Genomic DNA, 24,768 nt, shown 5'->3' with positions numbered 1-24,768 from the left:
ATAACAAGTTGAAGTCACCATAACTTAGAAGGTCAGAGAAAACGTAGCCAGGTGCGCCTACATGAGACGTGAGGCCCAATGCAAAATAAAAATATGGAGGCCCTTGTACAAAAACTGTTAAGAATTTCAGGATGGCAAAAGCAGAACATTAAACCATATTTGGGGCCTTTCTGAGTGTGGGGTCAGGTCACTGGTCCCTAAAGCCATCCCTGAATGTAGCTCCTTTATTTTGTGTATAAATCTGTTCTGCCTCATAAGCCCTCATACTAGGTCAGAGATGGGAAAAAAAAAAAAAAAAAAAAAAACTTTTAGAACCATCTGGAGTGAATTTTAGTCTGACATGGTATTCTACCTTTAGGTACTTCATCTATCTATTTAGGTACTTCATCTATCTAGAAAAGGGAGCTTAGTTTCTCAGATTCTCTTTTACCTCTCTCTCTCCTGGCTATTCTGGACAGTTTTTTGGAGCGTATTGAGGGGAAGAGCATCACTGTCAATGTAAGAATTAAGGTCCCTGACCCAGTGTCCTCTGGCTCCTCTGTTCGCTGGTTAACATCTCTTGTTCACCTGGGCGCTACTTGATACTGGAGACTAAAGTCTGCAGTTAGTTAACTTGGGGTGTAAAAGACTGACCATTTGTTCCTAGAGGACTGTCGTTTTTAGACTTTAACAAGAAAGGACACGAAGTTAATATGTTCTTCCAGTGTTGGGAAAGATCAGCTTAATTAAAGACAAAAGAAAAAAAAAAACAAAAAAACCAAACCTGTTACCTTCAAGTCAATTCTGACTCATAGTGACCCTATAGGACAGAGTAGAACTGCCCCACAGACTTTCCAAGGAGCACCTGGTGGATTTGAACTGCCAACCTTTTTGTTAGTGGCCTTAGCTCTTCACCACTACACCACCAGGGTTTCCAACAAAAGAAAGGGGTTGTACATTTGTTTCACATTGAAATTAAAGTCTATGTGAAATTTATAACCCAGTCATATATGATAATTTTTCAAAAAAAAATTTTTTTTAACTTATGAGTAAATCTTGAATTATGCTTTGGATGACTTTTATAAAAATTTCTGAGACAAAAATAAACAAAACTTAGAAAAATACACTTATACTTAAAATTCACGAATTCTACTTCTCATTTAAAGAAATGAGGAGCCCTGGTGGCTCTGTGGTCAAGCACTTAGCCGCTAACCGAAAGGTTGGCAGTTCTAACTTGCCAGTTGTTTTTCTCGGGAGGAAGATGTGGCAGCAGGCTTCTTTAAAGACTTGTAGCCTTGTAAATCGTATGGGGACAGTTTTCTACTCTGTCCTGTAGGGTCACTATGAGTCAGAATCCACTCGACGGCAGTGGATTTATTTAAAGACACATTATGGTAACGCTGTGTATGAAGCAAAGATTTTTTTTAAGTGGATACATTTTGATGATTGTTTCTCCTTGCTTCTCTGTGTTGTGATGGTGTCAGTAAAAAAGACATAAATTCTTCCAAAAGGGAAGATTTACACCTCATAGGGCTCATTAATGTTTATTTGTACTTTAAATATTTCTCTTTATTGGTTCTTTCCCATCTTCACTTAGAAGACTCAAGTCTTTCCCATCTTAAAAAGCAAAAGAAAAACAAAAGTTAGTAGTGTCTGCTCAACCATACACGCATGGTTTTTGGTGCCAGAGAGTCGCCACAAACTAGGAATAGCATTGCTCACTTCAGTTACATGATGGGTGAATCGTCACAAGGGGCTAAGTGTAAACAACACCAAAACAGAGCTGAGAGGAAGCACTTCTGATCCACTGGGCTATTCACTAAATCATCTTACTTCTGTGAGTGTTCCCTGAGGTGAATATGTCCATGTAGGTGTTAGAGGCTGGCTCCCTTGCACTCCAATCAAAGGCATAAATGATGCTATTTAGAGTGAAAAGCTTTATAACCAAGATGTCTTATCATAACTACACATGACCGATGCACAAAGAACACTACACTATAACCTTTCTAAAATAATGTTTGCACGAAAATTAGGAGTTGTGCAGTTCTTTTAAGTTAAAGAAGAAGAGCTATTAAATACTGTGAGAATTATATGTACTATCCAATATTGTTTTATATCTTTGTATGAGGCAGTTGTTACCAAAAAAAGAAGAAAATGCTAGAATGAAGAATGCTAAAATACAAAATGAAGAAATTCCTCGACTCTAATTGTCTGGGAATTGCATGTTTTCTGACAGAAAACACAGAGTTGGACTTTACTTTGTTAGGCATGATTCTCATATTGTGTAAAAAGCTAATAAGTGTCTCTAGAGAGTTGTGGTGGGCAAAGCTGTCATACAAACAGGCATCTATCTTTACTAGGTTGTGTTTTTAACCCTGGGGTTTTACCATTCCCATTGTCTTCCCCAAGAGAACCAGCTTTTTAAGTAGCAAGAATATGACAATACATTTGTTCAGATCATGCTTAGCTGTATTATTGAGCAGTGTAATCTTTACATTGATTTCAAATGTACAAATTTGTGATTTATTTCAAACTTGTTACTCCTGGTGGAAGTTTTTGCCCTTGGTTCATCCAATTTTTGATATTTGTCGCCATCTAGTGGGAAACTTTTAAAACTTCCTCATATGTGTACTTCAAGCTCTGGACCAATTTACCTGCTTTAATGTATTCACAAGATACAAAGAAATTGTATAAGAAAATGTAAAAGAATTAGAAATCCTTTCCTGTTTATTCACAGTATTTACAATATATCTCAGGAGACGTGAGCTATAAGCTTTGAAAGTATTGAAAAACTTTTTTTTTTTTAAGTATGAAAGAAAAAATAAATCATTACAGATGGGAAAAACTCTTTTAAGTGTATTCAAAAAACACAGAGTAGATTAATAATTTTATAAAGTATTATTTTTATTTGAAATGGGGTGTTAGAAAGTTTAATTATTCATTCTCCCTGATTTGTTTTACACTGCATGAGATAGCACTGTTAATGAAGCATAGATTTTTAAAAATTATCCCAATCCTATTTGTCTCCCTTTTCATCCATACTTCCTGAAAGAATAGTCCTCAAGGACAATTTACACTTCTTCCCTCTCATTTATTCCTCAATGCTCTGCTTACATAATTCTGGCCAAGTCATCAGTGACTTTATCAAGAAATGAGATGACTATTTTCCAGTCCTCATTTTCCCAGACTCCTTTGCTGCATTTGCCACGTTAGCTTAACGCTTTCCCCTCTTCTCATAGCTTCAGTTCTCTGGTTCTCTCCCGGTTCTCTATCCATCTCTCCTTTTCATGGGTTCCTCTTCCTATGCGCACTCTTTAAATGCTATGGATATTATCCAAGGTGCCATTCTTGGCTTGTCAATTGTCACATATCATCCATGCTTATGTTTTTATCTTCCACTTATATTTTGATGGCATTCAAATCTAATTTGCAAGCCCTGACATCACATGTGCAAAGCTCTTGCCTTGCACATCTAGTGGCCTGTTGAACACTTGGATGGTTCACAGGGACCTGCAACTCCCCATGTCCCCTTTTGAATCTGAAAGTGAATTTAGGGTCTATTGGAAAAGTGAATGGGCCTATGAGAGATGGAAAAGGCATAGCAACCTCTTACCAGTGTTACCCGAATAGGGTTCGTGCCCTGGAGCAGTTGAGCCAATGAAACATGCTCCAAGTCATAAAGAGTGAGAAAGTTTTATTTTAGGAGGTGTCCGCCACCGAGTATCCAACAGCAAAGCAGGCTATTTCTATGGAGTCCCAAAAGGCATTTTTACATTAGAGCTTATATATGATTTTTACAAAGGTTAGAAGTGTCGTTATTCATTACAAGGTCATTACAAGAGACTCTTTATCATACTAAAGAGATACATGCAGGCCATTTCCTTATCAGGCTAAAGATGCACACATCTGACATCTGGGCTCTACTCTTCCTGTGGGGGATCGTAAGACACAGGTGGCCAGACAGAGCAAAACAAAGTCATTACCAAAGGTATGTGAAAAGGAGAAGGCAAGGAAAAAAGAAAGAAAAAAAACTTACAGGTTCATCATGGCGTTAGTTATGTCAAGCTCTGAGTCGCCCATTTTGAAAAGGAGAAAACATGCTGGGGAGTATTCGGGTCACGCCAGAAACGTCATGGCTGTGTTGGTAACAAAATAGAGATGTAAGGAGGGCACTGGTTACTGCAAATGGTCTCACTGGGAAAAGGAAACAAACTAAAAAAAAAAAGTAATTTTTAATAGCTTTTATGTAACTTGCAAGCGGAAGTACTTTGTTGGCTTTTAACAAGAGAAATTATCGGTAAGAATTAACAACTCTATTTAGAACTCAGTATTTGAAAACATAATTTGGGCAGAAAGCATCCTTGTTCTTGGATGAATATTTCTTGTTTTGAAATACTCGTGCTTTCTGCTCACTGAAGCTGTTCCAATGGACCCTTGTATTTACTGAAAATTGTCTAAACCCAGGTCATACTCTCAAGGGAGATTATCAAATGTTTAAAACCATTAGCATGAAAATGAGGGTATGTACCTGATATGAGAAGAAATGAAAAGAGGTTATTGAAAAAAGAAATGTAAGGGAGAAAAATAAGCACCTGTTGAAAGCATATGATATCAGATCAGATAATTATTCAAATAGCTATTTTCAGAAATCTTTAAAATCTACCCCGAAAGACTAAGTATTTTTTTTATAACTGTGAACATTTTATTCTGTCTCAGCTGTGCTAGGGAAAAAGAGAAAAACATTTGATGTTCTTTTGACCATGCTTGAGGAAAAAAAATATATATACATATATATGTGTACATATATACTTATATATATGTATATATATATACAAAACAGTCACCTGGGAAACACTTTAAATAATTGTTTGTACTTCTTCATATATTTTATATTTTTTAGTTTGTAAAATTAAATACAGACATGCTATTAAATTCAAGAACATTTTATAAGATACTGTCCCTGGCGGGTGCAAATGGTTAAGCACTAGATTACTAACAGAAAGGTTGGTGGTTCAAACCTACCCAGAGGCACCTCAGAAGTAAGGTCCGGCAATCTGCTTCCAAAAGGTCAGAATACAAGTTCATACTTTACCTCCAATTCCAATGTAACTTCCCGTGGTTTATTCTATTCTTCCCCTTTTGTCAATTCCTTCACTGACATAAACATGGCTCCCATTATCCTCAACATATTTACTTACTTGCTCAATCCTAGAATATACCAAAAGTAGCTTCAGAGGTGCTTTGCCATACCATTGTGAAAAATTAACTAGTTAAACTAGAGTTTAAAATATATTTCCAGTTCTTCTTGCCTTTTATTTGAAGGTATGTAGTTAAAATAATGTGTTCAGAAGTTACTTGGGCTATTCTCTTGTTTTCCATTTTCAGCATAGCCATGTGATTCATTTGAAATACAGTTTGGTTTTAATCTGTTTCTGTTTCTTTTCAATCCCCCCATCATTAATTTTACTTATGTTAATATGGTTCAAAAGTCAAAGATACATAAAAAGGTAGAGTCAGAAAAGTGTTTCACCCCTCCCATATCATCTACTCTGTCCCCATTTCCTCATCCCGCGCACCCACCCATTGTAGATAACCAATTACATTGATTTTGTACTTTCTGCAAAAAAAAAAAAAAAAAAGTAGGTTCATGTATATTTGTATATTTTCTTATTTTTCCTTCTTTTTTACACAAAAAGTAGCAAGCTATAGAAACTGTTCTGCACTTTGCTTTTTTTTTTATTTAATAATATGTCCTGGAAATCACTCTGTATCAGTCTATACAGATCTTTTCCACTTTATTATTTCCACAGCTCAATAGTAATTCATTCTGTGGAGGTATCATAATTCTGTCAACCACTATCCTGTATTTAGAAATATAGATTGTTTCAAATATTTTGTAATTACTGCTACAATAAATACACTTAGTCACACAAATTTTTAAATTGTTGGAGGTAGACACATTCAGGGTAAGTACTTAGAAGTGGAATGACTAGGTGAAAAACTAAATGCATGAGCAGTTCTGCTGGACATTGTCAAGTTCCCATTGCTTGCAAGAAGTATGCCAGTTTGCATCCCCACCAGCAGTGTATGAGAGGGCTCGTTTCCCCTTAGTCTTTTCAACCAAAGGACAAAGATTTGCCAAGAGTTTTTATTTTGCCATTCTGATTGGTGAGAAATGCCACCTTGAAGGGTTATTTAACTTGACATTTCTCTCATTACTAGTGTATTTAAGGGACTCATTTTGCAATTCCTGTTCATGTTTTTGATCATTTTCCTCTTGAGATGTTGATTTTTTTTGCTATACAAGAGCTTATTTCATTTGTTTGTTTTTATGTAGCCCAAATTATCAATCTTTTTTTTTTATTCCTGCTAGATATTGAGTCATAGAGAGCTTTTTTTTTTAATATCCAGCTTATGTGGAATTTACCCATGTTTCCTTCAAGTACTTGTATAGTTTATATATATACACCCACACACATATATATATACACATATAATAATTTATATAATAAATCTGATCTATTTTGATTTTATTCTTGTGTATAGCATGAGATACAGATTTAATTTTATCTTTTTCAAATGTGTATCTAGTTGTCTCAGCACCAATTATTAAAAAGTTCACCTTCGCCTAAGTGATTTGAGATGCTGCCTTTATTACAAGCTACATTTATTTATATTTTTAATTTTTTTAATTAAAAAATTAATAGACTCTGGTGCACTTCCGGCAGCAGCAGCTAGAGAGGCCACGGCAACATGGGTCAAAGTCAGAGTGGTGGTCATGGTCCTGGAGGTGGTAAGAAGGATGACAAGGACAAGAAAAAGAAATATGAGCCTCCCGTACCAACTAGAGTGGGGAAAAAGAAGAAAACAAAGGGGCCAGATGCTGCTAGCAAACTGCCACTGGTGACACCTCACACCCAGTGCTGGTTAAAATTACTGCAGTTAGAGAGAATTAAAGACTATCTTCTCATGGAGGAAGAGTTCATTAGAAATCAGGAGCAAATGAAGCCACTAGAAGAAAAGCAAGAGGAAGAGGAGAGGTCAAAGGTGGGTGATCTGAGGGGGACCCCGACCCAATGTCGGTAGGAACTTTGGAGATCATTGATGACAATCACGCCATCGTGTCTACATCAGTGGGCTCAGAACACTATGTCAGCATTCTTTCATTTGTAGACAAGGATCTGCTGGAGCCAGGCTGCTCTGTCCTGCTCAAACACAAGGTGCATTTAGTGATGGGGTGCTGATGGATGACACCGATCTCCTGGTCACGGTGATAAAGGTGGAAAAGGCCCCCCAGGAGACCTGTGCTGACACTGGGGGATTGGACAACCAAATTCAGGAAATTAAGAAATCTGTGGAGCTTCCCCAGCTCATCTTGAATAGTATGAAGAGATGGGGATAAAACCCCCTAAGGGGGTCATTCTCTATGGTCCACCTGGCACAGGTAAGACATTATTGGCCAAAGCAGTAGCGAACCAGACCTCGGCCACTTTCCTGCGCGTGGTCGGCTCCGAGCTTATCCAGAAGTATCCGAGGGACCGGCCCAAGCTCGTGCGGGTGTCGGTCCACGTTGCGGAGCAGCACGCGCCGTCCGTCGTGTTCATAGACGAGATCGTCGCCATCGGGAGGAAGAGATAAGACTTAAACTCTGGTGTGAGAGAGAAATTCAGCGGACGATGTTGGAACTTTTGAACCAGTTGGATGGATTTGATTCAAGGGGAGCTGTGAAAGTTATCATGGCCACAAACCGAATAGAAACCTTAGACCCAGCGTTCATCAGACCAAGCCGCATTGACAGGAGGATCGAGATCCCCCTGCCCGATGAGAAGACGAAGAAGCGCGTCTTTCAGATTCACACAAGCAGGATGATGTTGGCGGATGATGTAACCTTGGATGACTTGATCATGGCTAAAGATGACCTCTCTGGTGCCGACATCAAGGCAATCTGTACAGAAGCTGGGCTCGTGGCCTTGAGAGAACGTAGAATGAAAGTCACAAATGAAGACTTCAAGAAATCAAAAGAAAATGTTCTTTATAAAAAACAAGAAGGCACCCCAGAGGGGCTCTATCTCTGAGTGAGCCACAAAGCCCTCAAGAAGCAGATGGGAGTTTTCTCAGCCCTCAGAGGGATGGGGTTGGGGACGTTGCCCAGGGGATCCATATTCCAGTTGATTTTTATCAGCCAGACATTCTGCGTACCTTTCTGTGTGTGGTGTGTAGGACGGCCACTGGGCTGCAGCTGTCTGTTGTTCACTGTGCAGCCTGTTCCCAGTAAAGCTACTATTTTCTCGAACAGTTTAGGTTTACAGAAAAATTGAGCAGATAGTACACAGAGATCCCATATCCACCCTATACTCTGCATACCGTTTCCTCTATTGTTAATATATCACACTGGTGAAGCACGTTAATTACAATTGATGAATCAATACTAACACACTATTATTAACTAGAGTACATAGTTTAGATTAGGATTCACTCTTAGTGTGGTAGAGTTTTATAGGTTTTTGATAAATGCATGATGTCACGTATCCACCATTATAGTGTTTTATGATATCTTATAGTAGGAAGTCTTGGTTGCTTCCAGATTTTGGCAATTAAGAATAAAGGTGCTGTAAAAATTCGTGTGCAGGTTTTGTGTGAACATAAGTTTTCACATCATTTGAGTAAATACCTTGGAGTGCAATTGCAGGATCATATGATAGGGCTATGTTTAGCTGTTTAAGAAACTGCCAAACTGTCTTCCAAAATGGCTGTACCATTCTGCATTCTCAACAACAAAGAATGTGACTTCTTATTACTCTACATCGGTACCAGCATTTAGTATTGTTAGTTTTTTGGATATTAGCTATTCTAATAGGTGTGGAGTAGTATCTCACTGTTGTTTTTAATTTGTAATTTCATAAGGTGATGTGATGTTGAACATCTTTTCATATGCTTATTTGCCATCTGTATATCTTCTTTTGTGGGGTTTCTGTTCAGATCATTAGCCCATTTTTGTTTAGTTTGTTGGTTTCTTATTGTTGAGTTCTAAGTGGTTTTTGTGTATTTTGAATGAAAGTCTTTTATCAGATACATGTTTTGCAAATATTTTCCCCTAGTCTGTGGCTTGTCTTTTCATTCTCTTAACAGTGTCTATTGCAGAGCCCAAGTTTTTAATTTTAATGAAGTCCAATTTATCCTTTCACGGCTCGTGCTTTTGGTGTTGTATCTAAACACTCATTTGCAAACCCTATTATCTTCTAGAAGTTGTATAGTTTTGTGTTTTACCTTTAGGTCTGTGATTCTTTTTGAGTTAATTTTTTGAAAGTGTGCTTAGATTTATTTTTATTAGGATTAGTTCTTAAATTTGAGCTTTGCGTTTTGCTTTTACATAAATATAATACATCAATAAATACATCCTAAAATTTTTACCTTCACCAAAGCTTACTTTGATCCTTGGGAGCACATTAAAAGCATTTTAGGCTTTCCATGACTCATTGGCTCTTTATTACTTTAGATCAATCATTCCTGACAGCATATTGCCCCTGTTATTATATTCTCTTAGTTTCCCTGAATTCTTCTTAGAGTTTATGATAATTGAAATCAAATTGTTTAATTTATAAGCATCTATTTAATACATTTTCTTCATTAAAATGAAAACTCTGTTGCTTAAAACTTAATTCCCAGAGCTAGTGTGTCCTTGGGTGGTGTGCGGCTCGGCTGCTAACCAAAAGCTTGGAGGTTCGAGTCCACCCAGAGGTGCCTCAGAAGAAATGCCTGGTGATCTACTTCTGAAAATAAGACATTGAAAACTCTATGAAGCACAGTTCTACTGTGACACACGTAGGGTCACCATGAGTCAGAGTCAACTCAAAGACAACTGGTAGTATAGCTCCTAGAAGATAATGAAGACCTTGTAAGAATTTGTTGAATGAATGTAAGGTCTATATAAATATGTTGAATGAATCGATTAAGCATGCACATTCTTTGCCCAAAGACTATTGTGTCCATATGAAACTTTGATTGCCATGCATTTATTTATACATTCAGTAACTATTTATTGAAAACCTATAATGCACTAGGCACTATTTTCTGAGCCTCAGAAATTTCATTCCTTAGATAGTGTTATCTGTGTTATTTTTGTAATGATGCAATGTCAAACCTATGTAGTCTACAATAGACAATTTGACTGCCCCTAGTCCTTGGAAACCTTGGTGGCATAGTGGTTAAGAGCTACATCTGCCAACCAAAAGATCTGCAGTTGGAATCCACCAGGCCCTCCTTGGAAATTCCATGGGGCAGTTCTACTCTGTTCTACAGGGTCGCTATGAGTCGGAATCGACTTGATGGCAACAGGTTTGGTTTTTTGGTTTTAGTCCCTGGGTGGTGCAAATGGTTGACAGGCTAGGTTGCTAACTGAAAGGTTGGAGATTCAAGTCCACCCAAAGGCATCTCAGAAGGAAGTCCTGGTAAATTACTTCTGAAAAAATAAGCCACTGAAAATCCTTTGGAGCAGTTCTACTCTGACACACATGGGATTGCCATGAGTTGGAGTCGACTCGAAGAAAAAAATTTTTTTTTTTTTAGTCCCTGGGTGGTGCTAACAGTTAATGTGCTTGACTTATAACCAAAAGGTTGGAGGTTCAAGTCCACTGAGTGGTAACAAAGAAGAAAGGCCTGGTGATCTACTTTTGAAAAATCAGTCATTGAAAACCCTATGGAGCACAGCTCTAGTCTGACACACAAGGGACTGACATGAGTTGGAATAGATTCCATGGAAGCTGCTTAATAAGATCCAAGCCAGATTAGCCTCAGTAGTGTGATAATATGGGAAATACTACATTTTTATTTATTGATGAATCTCAATCTGATAAGCATTCTTAAGCATTAAAGAATTGGAAAGGATATGGAAGCACTGACTATTTCAAAGCTGCAGATCTCTTTTTAAGAAGAACATCTTTATCTATGCTTTGAGAGAAAAAGAGAAATTTTTCATACAGTTTAAAAGCAGGGCTTCGAACTGGTTCCAAGACTGTAATCTTTATGGGTATCCCTGGTGGCACAGTGGTTAAGATCTTGCTTGCTAACCAAAAGGTCAGCAGTTTGAGTCCACCAGCTGCTCATTGGAAACCCTTTGGAGCAGTTCTACTCTGCCCTATAGGGCTGTTATGAGTCAGAATTGACTTGATGGCAATGGGTTTGGTTTTTTTGGTAATCTTTAAGGAAGCAGATTGCCACTTCTTTCTCCTGCAGAGCAGCTGGTGTGTTCCAACCGCTGACCTTTTGGTTAGCAGCTGAGCGTTTTAACCACTGCACCACCAGGACTCCCATAATGTGAAAGAAAGACTATATTATGCAAGAAATCTAGAAAAGCAGGGCTCAAAATTGCCCATAAAATAAAGACATCAGATCTTGAGGTACAATTACTTCATAACCTAGAGAGGTGCATACACATAAGCAATATCCAATTCATATTTACCCCCCCCATTTAAAGGTGTTCTGTAGCTATTCTTTGTGTAATCAGAGTAGTCCTTTTTCTTCCTTCATAGCACTTATCACACACTGTAATTCATTTGTTTACATATACGTTTTCTAGTTTTCTAGAATACAAATATCATGAGAATATGCATCTAATTTGTTTACTGCTATATCCTGATTGGAAACACTGGTGGCAAAGTGGTTAAGCACTACGGCTGCTAACCAAAAGGTCAGCAGTTTGAATCCACCAGGCGCTCCTTGGAAACCCTATGGGGCAGTTTATGGGGCAGTTCTACTCTGTCTTATAGGGTTGCTATGAGTTGGAATCGACTCAATGGCAACAGGTTTTTTTCTTTTTTTAAAAATATCCTGATTACATAGCAACTGCTCAATAAATATTTTCTGAATTAATACATTGGACAGGTTATGTAAGTATGTTATCTTTCAGTTTACTCATCTATATCCTTGGGTGATAATTATGAGTTTTGGGGTAGTAAATGAGACAATATAGGGAAAGTACTTAGAACGGGGACTGGCACATGCAGTATATAAATATCTTTAGTTTCTTTTTACTTTTGTTGTTGCTATTGTCATTACTATCATTATTATTAGTGTTGTTATTATTACCATTAAAAAGAAGGACACCAAAGAAGGGTATTGAGAGGAAGGTTAGATGGAATAAAAGAAAAGAAGGAGAAGGAAGGAAAGAAAGAAAGAAGAAGAGAACATGGTGCTGTAGACAGAGGCACCATGCTGTTCCTCTGCAGCAAACACCCAAAAAACTAAGTAAAACAGATACAAATGTCAATCCTGGAACCCTAAGTACCAAATGAAGGAATAAAGAACTCTATCAAGTACCAAAGGGAGTAAGAAATTGACAGAGAACAGAGAATGAAGAGAGCTACGGAGTGGAGGTCTCATACCAGCTAACATGGCCAGATTCACCATCACCACCAAAGAACTCAGACATAGAGTATGGGAAGGCAACTTCACGGAGTTCCCAACAGGAGACAGAGCACCTGGTAACCAGGGATACATACTTTCCCATGCTACACCCTTCTTCCCTGTACAAGACCTCCACCTTTTGCCGACAGGCCATGATCACTTGGCTGGAGGCATACCAGCTCACTGCTGCCCAAATTTGCCATCTTGGACCTCAGCCACCAAGGACTGCAGACAGGGATTATGGGAAAAAAACTCCATGGAGCTCCAAGCAGGAGACAGAGCAACTGGCCCTGTCCTGTCTCTACCTCTTCCTGACGGACCGTGCCTTGCCACCTGGCAAGAGAGACATCAGCTCACAACCACTCCAATTCCACTCTGCCCCCAGTGGCTGGTGCTCCTTCCCATATTTTTGTTTGTTGTTGTTGTTATTTTTGTTTATTTTTTAATCTGTTTGTTGGTTTCTTCTCTCTCTCTCTTTCTTTTCCTTTCTCCTGCACACTTAACCCCGTGTGCCACCCATGCCACTTCTCAACAGGTTGAGCTACACCGCTCAGCTAGAGATCCACCAGCACATGGGCCTGCTGGGTCTGCCCCACCCACACCCACTGAATCCTACCTCTCCACCTTTTTATTTACCTTTTTTCTTTTTATTTTCTATTTTTTTACTTCATTTTTTACCTTTGTTTCTCTCTTATTTTTCTTTTTTAACCCACCCACTTAGTTCTGCACATCACATTCTCTCCTTGCCCTCTTGCCAACCTGCACCATGCGCCGAGTGCCAAGCCCCTGAGTGATACCAACATGGTAATATAGACCCCACCTTGTACTGTCCCCCATCCCTGACCCATCGCCCACAGTTCATGCCACAAACTACCCATCCCCACCCCTCCACCTCCATTGGACCCGCCCTGCTGCAACATAGCTGAGTGACAATCCCTGCCCACCTGCACAAGATGGTGAGAAGCATCATGTCCACAGGTTAGCAAGCAACAAAACACACCCAGCCCAACTGCACAAAAATAACCAAATAAAATAAAAAAGCAGGATGAAACAATCTGAATCTAGCACATAAGACAACACCAGCCAGATACCAACCTGAATAATGAATTCTCAAGGATAAAACAAAACTAAAAAATTTACAACAGGGAACCAGAGACGTCAATGTGTAAATGACAACAACATCAGAACAATAAAAAAGGGAATAAGCAATGTAGGTACAGTACTCTCAAATGGAGAGGAAGTCAAGGTGTTATCTAGTAATAAAAGTTTGGTTTAAACTTAGGAAGACAGGGGTAAACTTCAAGGTAACCAAAAAGAAAGTTAACAAACCTACTAATCAAAGTAAAGAAGAAAAACATAAAGTCTCAGTAAACACAAAATCTACAAAAACTAAAGAAATTTAAAAGAAAATACACAAACAAAAGGAATTAAGAGCAGAAGAGGAAGAGGAACAAAGAAAACATCAGCACCATAAAAAAAAGAAAAGCTCAACAAAATGACAGCAATAAACTCACACCTATCAATAATCATACTGAATATAAATGGCTTAAATGCACCCATAGAGAGACAGAGGGACAGAATGGATTAAAAAAACTGGACCCATCAATATGTTGTCTATAAGAGACATACCATAAAAACAAAGACATACATTTATTAAAAATCAAAGGATGGAAAAAAATGTATAAAGAAATAGCTACCAAAAAAGAACAGGGCTAGTGATACTAATCTCAGATCAAATAGACTTTAAAATAAAATCCACCAAAAAAGACAAAGGAAGGCATTATATAATGATTGAAAGGACACTCCACCATGAAGACATAACCATAATAAATATCTAAGCACTCAATAACAGGGCTCCAAAATATATAAAACAAACTCTAACAGCACCGAAAACAGAACTGATAGTTCCACAATAATAGTAGGAGATTTCAACACACAACTCTCCGTAAAGGACAGAACATCTAGAGACTCAGCCAGGATACAGAAATGGAAAGGCCACACCCAATCAACTTGACCTCACAGACATATATAGAACACTCCACCCAACAGCTACCAAGTACACATTCTTTTCCAACCCACATGAAACATTCTCCAGAATAGACCACATATTAGGTCACAAAGCAACTTGCAACAAAATCCAAAATGTCGAGACAATACAAAGTAACTTCTCTGATCCCATTGCCATCAAAGTAGAAATTAATAATAGGAAGAGCAAGGAAAAAAAATCAAATACATGGAAATTGAATAACACTCTGCTTAAAAACCACTGCGTAATAGAAGAAATCAAAGATGGAATAAAAAATTCCTAGAATCAAACAAGAATGAATACACATCATACCAAAACCTTTGGGAGATAGCAAAAGCAGTGTTCAGAGGTCAATTTATAGCAATAGACGTACACATCAAAAAGAAGAAAGGGACAAAATTAAAACATTAGCTACACAACTCAAACAAATAGAAAAAGAACAGCAAAAAAAAAAAAAAAGCCCACAGCCACCACAATAAAGGATGTAATAAAGATTAGAGCAGAAATAAATGAAATAGAGAGTAGAAAAACAATAGAAAGAATCAACAAAATCAAAAGCTAGTAGTCTTAGTCATCTAGTGTTGCTATAACTGAAATACTACAAGTGGATGACTTTAACAAAGAGAAGTTTATTCTCTCACAGTCCAGTAGGCTACAAGTCCAAAAATTCAGGGCATCAGCTCCAGGGGAACACTTTCTCTGTCGACTCTGGAGGAAGGTCTGTGTCATCAATCTTTCCTTTGTCTGGGAGCTTCTCTGCGCAGGAACCTGAGGTCCAAAGGATGCTCTCTGCTCCTGGCACTGCTTTCTTGGTAGTATGAGGTTCCCATGTGTCTCTGCTCGCTTCTCTCTTTTATATCTCAGAGGAGATTGGCTTAAGACATATCCAATCTTGTATACCTCATCAGTATAACCTCGTCATAATGATAGAGTTTACAACACATAAGGAAATCACATATAACCTCATCACAGTGATAGAGTTACAACACATAAGGAAATCACATTAGATTACACAATCATACAATACTGGGAATCATGACCTAGCCAAGTTGATACACACATTTTTGGGAGGACACTATTCAATCCATGACACTGGTTCTTTGAAAGGATCAACAACATTGACAAACCACTGGCCAAACTGACAAAAGAAAAACAGGAGAGGATGCAAATTACTCAAATAAAAAATGAAATGGGGGACATTACAACAGATCCAACTGAAATAAAGGGTATCTTAACAGAATATTATGAAAAACTATACTTCAAGAAATTTGAAAACCTAGAGGAAATGGACAGATTTACAGAAACACACTACCTACCCAAACTAACACAAAATGATGTTGAAAATATGAACAGACCCATAACAAAAGAAGAGATTGAAAAGGTAATTAAGAAAAAAAAAAAAAAAAAACTCCCAACAAAAAAAGCCCTGGCCCAGATGGCTTCACTGGAGAATTCTACCAAATATTCAAAGAAGAGCTTACACCAGTACTACTCAAACTATTTCTGAACATAGAAATGGAAGGGATACTTCCAAATTCATTCTATGAAGCCAGTATAACCGTGATACCAAAACCAGCAAAGACACCACAAATAAAGAAAATTACAGACCAATATCTCTCATGAATATAGATGCAAAAATCCTCTACAAAATTCTAGCCAGTAGAATTCAGCATCATATCAAAAAAATACTACACTATGGCCAAGTGGGATTCATACCAGGTATGCAAGGATGGTTCAAGATTAGAAAATCAATCAATGTAATCCTCCACATAAATAAAAAAAGAAAAGAATCACATGATCATCTCAATTGATGCAGAAAAGGCTTTCGACAAAGTCTAACACCCATTCCTGATTAAAAAACTCTCAATAAAGTAGGTATAGAAGGGAAATTCCTCAACATAATAAAGGGCATCTATACAAAACCAACAACCCATAAAATTCTGGATGAGAGAGGAGGAAAATACTCCCCTTGAGAACAAGAACAAGAACAAGACAAGTATGCCCTTTATCACTACTCCTATTTAACATTGTTCTGTAAGTCCTAGCTAAAGCAACAAGGCAAGACAAAGAAATAAAGGGCATCTATACTGGTAACAAAGAAGTAAAACTGTCCCTATTTGCAGATGATATGGTACTATACATAGAAAAACCAAAAGACTCTATGAGGAAACTACTGGAACTAATAGAAACATTCAGCAGAGTAGCAGGATACAAGATAAACATATAAAAATCATTTGGATTCCTATACATCAATAGAGAGAACTATGAAAAGGAAATTAGGAAGACAATACCATTTATAATAGCACCTAAAAAAATAAAATACTTACGAATAAATCTGACCAGGGATGTAAAAGACCTATACAAAGAAAACTATAAAACACTACTGCTAAAAACCCAAAAGGATCTACATAAATGGAAAAACTACCTTGCTCATGGATAGGTAGACTCAACATTGTGAAAATGACAATTCTACCCAAAGCAATCTACAAATACAATGCAATCCTGATCCAAATACCAACAGCATTCTTTAAAGAGATGGAAAAACTGATCATTAACTTTATATGAAAAGGGAAGAGGTCCTTGATAATTAAAGCACTATTGAAGAAGAAGAATAAAGTAGGAGGATTCACACTACCTGACCTCAGAACCTATTATACAGCTACAATAGTCAAAACAGCCTGGTACTGGTACAACAACAGACACATTGATCAATGGAACAGAATTGAGAACCCAGATGTAAATTCATTCAGCTACAGTCACCCGATCTTCAACAAAGGCCCAAAGTTCATCAAATGGAGTAAAGAGAGTCTTTTTAACAAATGGTGCTGGCAAAATTGGATGTCCATCTGCAAAAAAAATGAAACAGGACCCATACCTCACACCATACACAAAAGCTAATTCAAAATGGATCAAAGACCTAAATATAAAACCAAAAACTATAAAAATCATAGAAAAAAAAGTAAGGTCAATGCTAGAGGCCCCAATACACAGCATTAACAAGATACAAACCATAACTAACAATATACAACATCAGAAGATAAGCTAGATAACTAGGATCTTCTAAAAATAAAATGCTTATGCTCATCAAAAAATTTCACTAAATGAGTAAAAAGAGAACCTACACACTGGAGGAAAAAAAAAAAACTGGCTATGAGAAATATGACAAAATTCTAATCTCTAAAATCTACAGGAAAATCCAACACCTCTACAACAAAAAGACAAATAACCCTTTTAAAAAATGGGCAAAGTATATGAACAGACACTTTAACAAAGAAGACATTCAAGCGGCTAACAGATACGTGAGGAAATGCTCGCGATCACTAGCCATTAGAGAAATGCAAATCAAAACCACAATGAGATACCATCTCACCCCAGCATTGCTGGCACAAATCAAAAATACAGGAAATAACAAATGTTGGAGAGGCTTTGGGAGATTGGAGCTTTTATGCACTGCTGGTGGTAATGCAAAATGGTACAACCATTTTGGAAAACAACATGACACTTCCTTAGAAAGCTAGAAATAGAAATACCATATGATCCAGCAATCCCACCTCTAGGAATATATCCTAGAGAAAAAAGAGCTGTCACATGAATAGACATATGCACACCCATGTTTACTGCAGCATTGTTCACAACAGCAAAAAGATGGAACAACCTAGATACCCATCAACAGATGAATGAATAAACACATACACCCATACCACACATACACACATACACACAATGGAGTCCTATGCAACGATAAAGAACAATGATGAATCTTTGAAGCATCTCACAACATGGATCAATCTGGAGGAAATTATGCTGAGTGAAATAAGTCAATCACAAAAGGACAAATATTGTATGAGACTACCAGTATAAAAACTCATGAAAAGGTTTCCATACAAAAAGAAATAATCTTTGATGGTTATGAGGGAGGGGATGGGTGAGAGGGAAAAACACTAAACAGATAAGTGGTAACTTTGGTGAAGAGTAAGACAGTACACAATACCGGGGAAGCCAGCACAGCTTGTCCAAGGCAAGGTCATGGAAGCTCCAAAGACACATCCAAACTCCCTCTGAGACCAAATTACAGGGCTGAGGGCTGTGGGGACCATGGTCTTGGGGAACATCTAGCTCAATTGGCATAACGTAGTTTATAAAAAATTCTACATTCTACTTTGATAAGTAGTGTCTGGGGTCTTAAAAGCTTGTGAGCGACCGTCTAAGATACTTCACTGGTCTCACTCTGTCTGGAGCAAGGGAGGATGAAGAAAACCAAAGACACAAGGGAAAGACTAGTCCAAAGGACTAATGGACCACAACTGCCACATCCTCCACCAGACTGAGTCCAGCACAACTAGATGGTGCCTGGCTACCACCACTGACTGCTCTGACAGGAATCACAATAGAGGGTCCTGGATAGAGCTGGAGAAAAATGTAGAACAAAATTCTAACACAAAAAAGACCAGACTTCGTGGTCTGAGAGAGATTGGAAAAACCCCAAGAGTACGGCCCCCAGAACACACTTTTAACTCAGTACTGAAGTCACTCCTGAGGCTCACGCTTCAACCAAAGATTAAACAGACTCATAAAACAAAATGACATTAAATGAGCACATTAGTCCAGGGGCAAGAATGGGAAGGCAGGAGGGGACAGGAAAGCTGGTAATAGGGAACCGAAGGTCAAGAAGGGGAGAGTGTTGACATGTCGTGAGGTTGGCAACCAATGTCACAAAACAATATGTGTATTAATTGTTTAATGAGAAAATAGTTTGCTCTGTAATCCTTCATCTAAAGTACATTTAAAAAAAGAAAGAAGGAAGATGAAAAATGAAAAAAGAAAGAAAAAGAGGAAAGAGGGAGAGACAGAAGGAGAGAGGGAAGGAAGGAGAAAAGAAAGTACTGTCGAAGGTCATTAAACTCTGCTATAACCTGGATAAAACATCTGTCAGTGCTCCAAACTCTTTCAGATTCTTAGATACCCAGGTGTCAGCTGCTTTGGGTGGCATATTCAGATATTTCAGACTCAGGAAATGAATACCCTCAAGTTTATATTAATCATTTGACATTCTGGTTTGAAAGATCTGACTCTTATGAATTGAATTACCCAACTCAGTCCCTACAGAGAGATTGACCTCTTCAGGCATACAAACATGGGGCTCGGGTACTTTTCATAGATTGAATTGTGTGCTTCCAAAATATCTGTCAACTTGTCTAGGTTATGATTCCCAGTATTGTGTGATTGTCCACCATTTTGCTATCTGATGTGATTTTCCTATGTCTTGTAAATCTTCTATCGTGTTAAATAGAAGCAGTTATGTTAATGAGGCAGGACTCAATCTACAAGATTAGGTTGTATCTTAAGTCAATCTCTTTTGAGATATAAAAGAGAGAAGAAAGCAGAGAGACAGGGGACATAATTACTACCATACAATAAGAGTCAGGAGCATGCATCCTTTAGATCCAGGGTCCCTGTGCTGAGATACTCCTAGATCAGAAGAGAAATTGATAACAAGGACCTTTCCTCAGAGCCGACAGAGAAAGAAAGACTTCCCCTGCAGCTGGCACCCTGAATTCGGATTTCTAGCCTCCTAGATTGTGAGAGAATAAACTTCTCCTTGTTAAAGCCATCCACCTGTAATATTTCTGTTATAGCAGCATTAGATAATTAAGACAGTACTGCATGCTGATCCCTGAAGGGTCCTGCCACCTTGTGGGGCTTTGCAGTGTGGCCAGTTGGCAATCTTTTTCATCATCACCATCTGGGTTCTCTGGCTAATGTCTATGTATTTATATTTATGAAAATAAATTTGTCGTTACAAGCTAGATAACTGGATATGAGCTGGAAGGTTAGTTAAAACAATCCCACATTTGTATTAACAAATAACAATAATATATTTAACAACATATGTAAAAGAAATTATTGATTTTATATTAAAAGGACTTTTTGATTGGGATTGTAATAAGCTCCAAAATCAAAAATCTTAACATTAAATTTTAGCCTTTATTCCTCTAGAGGGAAAAAGTATAATTTACTTGCTTATATATGTATAATATACACTAAATTACTGGGGTATAATTACTATCAATTGATAAAAGATAGTTTTAAGGGAGATATTTGTTGGATAATTTACTTCTTAGTCCAAATACCAGAATGCATATTAAATGAATTCTACTTGTTACTCTGTTATACTTTGTAACTGCCTCCCTCCCAACGCTTTGTGAAAAATCATGGAAAAATGTATGGACAAACTGTGCTCCCAGGTATCTTGGGACAGACGTTTCTGGAGGCCAAACTCCCTCTGAAGCAAATGGAATTATTTTTCCCTCGTGAAGACTGACTACAGGATGGAGTCCAATTTGGTTTGGGAAAACTTTAATGCTCATAAAGGTGAAACACAATTAAATTCTGAGATAAATTTATAAATTACTCTTCTCACATGACAGTAAAGTACACGGTTCAGACTTATGACGACTGCACGTGTTTCAGAGTAGAACTGTGCTTCATAGGGTTTCCAATGGATGAAATCTTACAAACGTAGATTACCAGGACTTTCTTTTGCAGCGCCATTGGGTGAATTTGAACCAGTAACTTTTCCTTTAGTAGCCAAGCACTAACTAACCATTTGCATCACCCAGGGATCTTGGCAGTAAAATACCTCTTGCCGTCGAGTCGATTCCAACTTACGGTGATCCTATAGGACAGAGTAGAACTGCCCCACAGAGCTTCCAAGGAGTGGCTGGTGGATTCCAACTGCTGACCTTTTTGGTTAACAGCTGTAACACTTAACCACTGTGCCACCACGGGCTCCCACAGTAAAACAGAAGATAATAATGAGTAAATGCATTTTCTCCACTAGATGGCGGTATTGTCATTTGTAGGAGACAGTAACGTCTGCATTACATATTTTTCTGCCTTCAGAATCAGAGAAATTATGTATGTCTTCTGTGACCTACAACATGCATTTACTACCACTCACTCTCCCCACCCCCTACACACACACACACACACACACACGCACATACACACAATAATGAATTAGTCTTGAAAGACACAGAGCAAAACTAAAAGACAACGCGCTGTCTTACAAGTTAATAGCGGATTGGCCACAATGGTACAAAATGAATTCAGAGAGAAATATCCAGCTATGAGTCTGACATTGTAATTACGAGAGTGGAGAGCGGGTTTCTCTTAAAGCATCAATGCATTTTACATGGGTAGGATATAGTGGTAATCCGATCAGCTGCAACTGCCACAGTAACAGAAGGACCCTAAAAATAGAACCCCTATGGTAATCTGTCTGGATTACTAAATTCAGTGACTACTTGGCAACATATCAGGGAAATGTTTACGGAAAAGGATTTAAATATATCAAGAAATTTTATCTGCATTATGGAGGAATCCATAAAGCCCCCAGTTTACAGCTACTGCCTCGAGGTTGCTTCCAAACAACCAACATCATTTTGTCAAAACATCACCTTTCTGTCCAGTCTTTTGCAATTTAATCATCTTAAATCCATTAGTGGGTTTGGGGGGTGGGGGGTGGAGAGATGCTTTCAAAAGGGACTTACCCAGACCATCCTCTGGAACCTAAATTTTGACATGACTAAATCTTTACAGGTACACTTTTAATTTCTTAATGATGGTAGAGAAGGTAGTTAGAAGACAATGTTAACTTTTCTTTTTTAATTATTACAAACTGTATAGGACAAACACATTCATAGCTATACAACCAGTAAGGAGCTAGACATTTTGGACATGTGCTAAGTGTAACTGACTGAAGAGAAAGAGACTTTTGTTCACTATGTCCTCAGATTCAGAATCTAGAATAAGGCAGAGGTAAGTGCTTCCTCTGTACATATTTCTCAGCATTCAGGATTAATTATACTGAGGACTCTCATTGCAATGTTTTCCAGCATGGCAGGAAATTGCACGCAGGCCTTTTACTTCTCAGCCCTACATTCCCTTTTTAGGGCCAAAAAAAACCTCCCCAAGTTTTCCTTCGTTCACCAACCCCCAGCCCCACATTCAGAATTTTTTCATTTTCTTTCCATAGTTGGTACCGCTCACTCTATCCCCATTTCCTCAGTATCCATTCATTCTCTCACCCAAGATACTACAGACTCCCAAAACCCTCCCCGCTTGGTTATCCCTAAAACTCTATAGTCCCCCCTTTTAAGTCTTTTACTGAAAAACACTCATAGGAATCCCGGGGTGACTAAATAACAAATACAGAAAAGTTTCAAAGCATGCAGGCAAGATTTCACTTCTAAATCCTGTACCTGCCCTTGAGATGACTATATTCAAATTCTTTAACTCTTAGAAATTTTAATCTCCCTTTAAGTGTTACGTTGCTGTGTGTCAAGAGTTGATTCTGACTCATAGCAATACTATATGACAGAGTAAAACTTCCCCATAGGGTTTTCTTGGCTGTAATCTTTATGGGAGCAGATCTCCAGGTCTTTTCTCCTGTGGAGCAAATAGTGGGTTCGAACCCAAGACCTTTCTGTTAGCAGCCAAGCACTGAACCATTGTACCACCAGGGCTCCCTTTTAAGTGCTGTACTATTTTCTAAACCATCTAAGTGCCAGTGCTAATTTCACATGAGACGATATTCTTAAGAAATTTATAAAATGCAAGGAATTCTGGATACTGACGCAAGTTAGAATCTCTTTTTTTTTTTTTTTAATGCTTACCTAAATATTTTGCAGTCTTTTTTTTGGCAGGAGGGTGAGGGGTGGGGAGGTGAGGGGGTCATTTTATTAATCAAGAGTCAGGTATTCTGAGATTATCATTACTTTTGCTCTAGCAAGCCCACCCAGTTTCAGAATTTTATCAGTACTGAAAGTTTTGATACCAGGCAATAAGGGTAGACTCATCATTAATATGAAGTTATAAAAGCATGAAATAGAATAATGAAAGACTGTCAAGCAGGATAAATTATAACTAATGTGTAGCAATTTTTTTAAACTCTACGATTTTTAACATATATACTAGATATTTATAGCCGTTGACAATTTTGTAGGTAATAAAATAAAATAAAAAAGCAGATAAGGTGGTATAGCACAATTTTGTGGACAATTGGTAACAGCAAGACATTTGAACAATGCCTATTGTGATTGTAAATAATCACTATAGCTGTATGGCTACTGTCGTTGTTGTTGTTAGGTGCCATCATGTCGGTTCCAGTTCACATGTACAACAGAATGAAACACTGCCCAGTCCCGCACCATCCTCATAATAGTTGTTATGCCTGAGCCCATTGTTGCAGCCACTGTGCCAGTCCATCTCATTGAGGGGCTTCCTCTTTTTCGATGACCCTCTACTTCACCAAGCATGATGTCCTTCTCCAGGGACTGGTCCCTCCTAACAACCTGTCCAAAGTACATGAGACAAAGTCTCACCATCCTTGCTTCTAATGAGCATTTTGGCTGTACTTCTTCCAAAACAGATTTTTTCATTCATCTGGCAGTCCATGGTATATTCAATATTCTTCATCAACACCATAATTCAAAGGTGTCGATTCTTCTTTTTCTTCCTTATTCATCATCCAGCTTTTGCATGCATATGAGGTGATTGAAAATACCACGGCTTGTGTCAGGCACATCTTAGTCCTTAAAGTGACATCACTGTTTTTTTAACATCTTAAAGAGGCCTATTGCAGCAGATTTGCCCATGCAATGTGTCATTTGATTTCTTGACTGCTGCTTCCATGGGCGTCTATTGTGGATCCAAGTAATAATGAAATCCTTGACAACTTCAATCTTCTCTTCATTTATATTGATGTTGCTTATTGGTCCAGGTGTGAGGATTTTTGTTTTCTTTATGTTGAAGTATAATCCACACTGAAGGCTTTGATCTTCATCAGTTAGTGCTTCAAGTCGTCTTCATTTTCAGCAAGCAAGGTTGTGTCATCTGTATATTTCAGGTTGTTAATGAGTCTCCCTTCAAACCTGATGCTGCGTTCTTCTCCATATAGTCCAGTTTCTTGGATTATTTGCTCAGCATACGGATTGAATAAGTATGGTGAAAGGATACAACCCTGATGCACACCTTTCTTGACTTTAAACTACACAGTATCCCTTTGTTCTGTTTGAATGACTGCCTCTTGATCTATGTACAGGTTCTGAATGAGTACAATTAAGTGTTCTGGAATTCCCATTCTTTGTAATGTTATCCATAATTTGTTATGATCTACACAGTCAAAAGCCTTTGCAAAGTCCACAAAAAAGAGGTAAACATCTGTCATGGATTGAATTGTGTCCCCCCAAAATATCTGTCAACTTGGCTAGGTCATGATTCCCCGTATTGTATGATTGTCTACCAATTTATCTGATGTGATCTCCTTATGTGTTGTAAACTCTATCACTATGATATAA

At 38.0% G+C, this 24,768-nt stretch overlaps 1 pseudogene; it reads left to right on the top strand.

The window, feature by feature from the left end:
• Nucleotides 1-6,712: 6,712 nt before the first annotated feature.
• On the top strand, nucleotides 6,713-8,055 carry LOC101350410 (26S proteasome regulatory subunit 4 pseudogene; annotated as a pseudogene).
• The last annotated feature ends 16,713 nt before the right edge of the window (nucleotides 8,056-24,768 follow it).

The sequence above is a fragment of the Trichechus manatus genome, unplaced genomic scaffold, assembly GCF_000243295.1.
Source record: "Trichechus manatus latirostris isolate Lorelei unplaced genomic scaffold, TriManLat1.0 scaffold00107, whole genome shotgun sequence".
Classification (NCBI taxonomy): Eukaryota; Metazoa; Chordata; class Mammalia; order Sirenia; family Trichechidae; genus Trichechus; species Trichechus manatus.
The sequence above is the reverse complement of the archived record's forward strand: the minus strand, read 5'-3'. Positions and strand labels throughout refer to the sequence as shown.